The following is a 6,000-nucleotide window of genomic DNA, read 5'->3' as shown; positions in this document are numbered from 1 at the left end:
TGGAAATCTCATGGCCCACAGTGAACTTCATCATTTGTAAGAGCTTGTGTGAGATGTGTGAAAGTCATGTGCGTACTGTTCATGGATGTACCATAGTTAAGTAGGAATGGGGAGCCACTGTCTTCTCACAGAGAGGCAGAGAAATGTGATTAGAGTAGGAAAGAAACATAGGTATGGCCTGGAAGTAACAATATAGTCTAAATAAATCATCTAAACGAGCTGATGTGTTTCAGTGGATAGGTGATTCATTGTTCCTCAAGGCAGATAATGGGCAGGAAAGTGCTGATCTTACCTCCTTGGATCCACCCTCAGGATACCTTCAAGGTGCCAAATTTGGCTGAGTTTTTTTCAGTTAGCACTGAAAAAACTACTGGAGAGTTGTCTATGAAGTTCCATGATGGCCAAAGTACAAGGACCGGGTTTTCCAGGAGATTTTTAAAAGAAATATTTTGTATCGGCCTCAGACTGACAAGTTGTTGAAGGCTGGAAGTTGAAATGAATGGCATTATGAACTATATTGTTATTCGTGAGCAGATAGACAAAGAGATTGTTCTTCATGAGCACAGAAGGACTTCCTCTGTTATTTTGGTGACATAGATGCTGATGGAATGGGTTAGCATGTACCTAGCTGCCAAGAAGGACTAGAATTGTTCCTCTCCTGGTCTTCACTTGAATGATCAATGGATTTGTTTAGAATTAGCACCCTTTCCTTAGTTTCTTAGTTGACTGATTGCTGTCTATATAGCTAGTTGTTTTTGTTTGTTTTTCATCCAAACACTAAAGAAGACCAAATACCCAGGTAGATGTAAAATGACCTCTGGCTGAAATGCAGTTTCTATCTCAGTAATAAAAGAGAAAGACCAAGAGTATTTTATGTTGGTAACAACCAATGATGATTTGACAAAGTTAAGATATGATCAGAAATGTTTGTTAATAATAGCTGAGGGTTGGATTTTCTGTATTCCTAGCTTATTCATTTGGTAAATTACTCTTAGGCAAAGAAACCAGAGGTGGTTATTGTTGTTGTTATTATTATTATTATTATTTTATTATTATTATTAATTATTATTAGTATTATTATTATTTCTTTTTTAGACATTACTTCAGGAAGTCTAAGCGCAAATAAGCATTACCAATCAGCTGTGCCAAAGGCAAAACAATTTTTAGTGGAGATCGCTATAGCTATCAGATATATTTCTAATAAAGAACAAATGCTTCTATTTCAAGTGCGAGCAGCTTGCTATTCTTGTGAACAACGCTCTACAAAGGAAAACGTAAGAAGAAGAAAAAAAAAGGCTTCATTTTCCTACTAAATTCCTGTCACTAAATGAGAGTTGTCCATTCAAAATTGCATGTCTTCTGCTACCATCACCATGTGTAGGAGGTTCTAGAGGTTATTCATTGCAAGAACCCAAGTCAGCGGTAAATTTGACCCTAATCTAATACGTTGTAATTTGCGCGATTTAATTCGGTTCTCCAGTAATTTTCCTTTAAACAACAATTTGCTTAATGTGAGAAAAGAAGTCGTGCCACAAAAAAACATGAGTTTTCTCCAGCGCCAGGAGAGAAGAGAATACTTAGACCACGCAGTCTCGTCTAAGTGATAATTTCTGGTGACTTTTCTTCCGTCGCAGTTTATTCATAATTTGCAGCTTCTGTGAAAGCCATCTTGATGCAACCAAGTGCGCTTCTTGCTGCTAATTTCAGTGTCGGTCCCTGAAACCGTAGCGCTGTGCACCAGCTCCAGAAAGAGCACAGAGAAATCTGTGTTTGTGCAAGGATTTCCTTAAATAAATTCGTTTTCCATTTTACGAGCAGCGGGTTCATTCTTCGTTACGAGCTCAGTCCCATTGATTTCTGTGCGAGTTTTGCCTGAATAAAAGCCAATAGCGACGAGCTGTGTTTTATACCATTCTCATTGGCTTTTAATTGCAGGTAGCATCTCGGGGGCTGCCGAGCCCATGCAGTGCACAGCTGGGCCATGAGCCGGACCTCCGGTCCTCGTGTCGCTAGTGGGGAGGGATGCTCTGGATGGGGTGCCATGCGGTCGAGGGGGCAATTTGCTTTCTCTTCGCGGATACCTCTTGCTCTGCAAGCAGGAGGCGAAGAGAGGCATCGCGCTTACAGCACCTCCACTTTACCTGATTGATACTTGACGAACACCGCCACCTCCCCCCCACCCCCACGCCCCCTTGCTCCGGTACAAATGCAGGCACAAATAAGGGACTTTCCTGCTGGGTCAAGTCCCCCCACGCCCATTGCTCCCCGATACCCTCTGGAAACAAGCGCCGCACAAACGTCTCAGGGAAAAGGTCTCTCGCGGTGACATATCCCAGGTACGGGTTTTGTCAGGAAAAGTGAAATACTCCGAAGCAATTTGTAATACAGTGGATTAATTTTGATTGCCTGGGGTAGAAACAAAAAGAATACTGTCTCTAACCATAGACTGGGGGCTGACTTTATTTGCCAATATCAATATTTGTGTGGAAAGCTTAAAATATGTTGTTTTTCCAAGAGCTGAAGTTTTAAGAGGGGAGGAGGGGGAGGCCCATGAATGAAATATTAGCAGCATATCGGTTAACCACTAAGTCCTTTTTTGTATTCATCTAGCCGTTTCTGGTAAGAAGGGCGGAGAGTCTAAAGGCTCGGGGATAGATACTCCTTAATGCACACTAAGGTTTCAAAAGATACAAGCAGCTCTCAGCAAAGGACAAAATAAGGCTGAGACTGTACAGAGCCGAGTGCTGAAAGACGGGAACAAAATTGCTCTGTGGCTTTCAGCATCGCAGAGTTACACATTTTAAAATCAGATCTAGCACACACCGCATTGAAGAGAAAAAAAAAAAAAAAAAGCAACGGTTCTTTCAAACGAGCCATTCTTGAAAATCAGCAGTCCCTGTCAAAGTAGCTCAATGCATCCGTTTGTTAGTGCTTCCAACCTGAACAGGGATCTATTTCTTAGACCCTGTCCCTTCTGTCTCACACCTTCCTTCAGCTTCGTGCTTAGAAACCAGAATGTCGACCCATATTTCATGCCTTAAAAGAAATCAATTCATCTGAAATGACAAGAGAGCCCCCCACACATTCTCCAGGCCCCTCGAAACATTCAGAGCCTCGCGGTCGCTCCGGTAATGTAGCCCGTATATTTTCGGAATTGTCCTAATATTAATCAAACTGCCAGCAGGGAAGACAGCGTAGCTTGCAAAGAAGGGCTTTTCTTCTGGCTTGCTCGTTTGCAAAGGTGCGTTAATGCTCAGTGCTCCATAGTCAGAGACGAGCTGGTTCGCTATGGTAGATCGAGGAGTTGTTGGTAAAACATCAGCTTTAGTTACTTAGACGTCTCTTGCACTTAAAATCCACGATGAGCTCATTTTGGGGAAACAAACAAGCAAACAGAACAAACCACATAGGAAATCAATTCCCGGGAGGGAGAGGAGGTTAAAAGCAGAAATTTTCAGCCATAACATGCTAGGGAGTTTCTTTTTAACGTTTGGATTTTGCTCTTAAGGCGTCTATTTCTTTGATGTGCAGAACGCTGTTTGTATTTTGCACTGCGTGTACCTCTATAATTTGCTGGAAAGCACAGCGGAGCGGGGGGGGGGGTTGGGGAGTGGGACGGGATTTGGATTTCAAAGAGCACATCCAGCTGCTGGAGCAACCCCCCCCCCCCCCCTCGACCGTTGTAGCCAGCAGGTTTGTCCCCGCGTGAAGGCGGTGGGACAGACGCCCCCTCCAGCAGCCCCCCGTCTCCGACTGAAGGCAGGGAAGGACCGTGGTTGTCTTTTCTATGTTCCCGAGTGGAAATCAGGACGCTACTCTTACGCGAAGTGCAGAGCAATTAGCAGATCCGAGAAGCATCGATAGGGCAGATCTCTTCCCCCCGGCAGTGCCAAACTGCACGGGGCTTGAGTCCCACGGCCCAACTTTCAAAATCCTTTCTAAACTTGATAAAGGGTTGTAATAGCAGCCAGATAAAGCACAGATTACATTCGTGTTGGGTTTGTTTTTATAGTCCATATCTAAGTAGGTTTCATTATAATTCGAACTAGATCAAGATAAGAGATTAATCTGTTTTTATAGAGCATCTCTGCTGAAATTTCCTATAGGGCTACGATTAAATCCACACACTAAATATTATCTCGTCCCATTTTGTGTTAAGAGAAACGTTAGATGGCTTAAGAAGAGTCATTATGTGTTGCAAGAAGAAAATTGTCGAAGTTCGTCCAGCTGACAGCAATCCGGCTCTCCTAAGGGGAGAGGAGGGACGGGGGAACCTTCCCGTTCACCAGTTGCTTGTCTTCCCACTGAATATGCCTTTGAGGCACATGAAATCTTCATTTTATCTGTGCAGGTGTCGTGCAGGAAACCTCCCAAACAGCTGAGGTATTGTCAAAGCGCCAAACTGCAGGAACCGTGAAATGATCGCTGTCATTACGTTTTGGCTGGTTTGTGGATAAAATCTGGGAGCGTCTGAACCTCGAGTCTGGCTGGGAAAGGCTCCAGGCTCGGGCCCAGCGTAATGAGAACCGACACTTCACTTTCCCTGCGCACTGCCCGAGGATGGACGCGGCTCAGCGGTCCCTTGCCCTGCCCATGCAGGGAATTACCCAGCAGAAGAGCCGTCGATTTGCTCCTATGCCTTCAGTTATCTGCGAAGCTACAGATCCCAGGCTGTTGGTAAAGTCACTCCAAACAAAGTCAATTAAACACTTCCCCTCCGAGCGGAAAATCTGAAGGCTACCCTCCTACACCAGAACCGATTTTTGTTTTCTTAGGTGAACAAAAACTTCCCTTTAGTAAGAAAGTTTATTAAACAGGATTCGGATCGGGCCCTTTTTGCAGCTTGGCTGCTGAGACCCGAAGCACAGTCGTTACTTTTACTCATTAGGATAGGATGCTCAATTTAAAAAAAAAAAAAAAAAAAAAAAGCTCAAAAAGCCCAACAGCCCTCAAAGCCCAACTTGTTTTAGTATGCACTGAAATGTATTGCACATTTTTTGCTTGCAGTAATAATGCTTCAAGTGATTCTTTCTCACAAACAGGATGTCTGGAAAATTATAACTCAGCCGAACTAGATTTTGAATCTGTAACTTGCGATTGCCCTCATCCCCTGGGGGGGGAGGGGGGGGGGGGCTTGGAACGAGCGCGGAGGGTCTTCTTACACTTTCTGCCGCCTCCGCGGATAGGGTCGCTCATTCCCAGGACCGGGCGAGAGTTCCGAGCAATGGGGACCGGGGCACTCATTGCTTGGTGGGTTTTGCTCTAGCCTATTCCCGAGCTGATAATAATAATAATAATAATAATAATAACAACAACAACAACAACAACAACAATAATAGTAGTAGTAGTAGTAGTGGTAGTAATAATCCTTGCATTTGAACGTGAAATGAGTCACTAGGTGAAGCCTCGGCAAAGAAAGAGGTGGCTTCTGGAAACGCTGCACCATTTGGGCACCTGTCCTCAGAGAGCTTCCTTTCCCTTTGTATTTCATGGACCCTCCTTCCCCCCGCAGCTCTTGGCATATTCGGACCCATTCGACGAAACACATAGCTCTGCTTTTTCCCCTACCAGTCCTCAGCTGCCCTGCATAAAACAACCCCTCTGAAATACCCCGCTCTCATCTTCACAGCTTCTCCTTCCCACTTTCCCAGATAACTGGGAGAGGACATTGGAAGGAAGCGAATAATACCCCCCAAATTCTTTTAGTCTGGTCCCATGCAATGTTGATTTCTTCCCATTCCCCTACATACATTTTGTGTTGTAACTTTTCTGGACGGAAGAGAAGTGTCGGTATAAAATAAATTCAAAAATAAAAACACCTTCTCTGTGTCCAGACATCCATAGCTAAAACGCGGTACTAGGAATGGGAACAGGGACTCGGGATGGGGGCTCCTGGCATTCGGAAGGGAGATCCTCGCCCGCATTGGTGCCGTGGCATTCTCACTTTATTTAAGCAGATGAAACAGTATGACTAGATCCCCCGGCTATGCAAGGGCACCG

This window comes from Cygnus atratus, chromosome 1, assembly GCF_013377495.2.
Source record: "Cygnus atratus isolate AKBS03 ecotype Queensland, Australia chromosome 1, CAtr_DNAZoo_HiC_assembly, whole genome shotgun sequence".
NCBI lineage: Eukaryota > Metazoa > Chordata > Aves > Anseriformes > Anatidae > Cygnus > Cygnus atratus.
Note: the sequence above shows the minus strand (reverse complement) of the source record.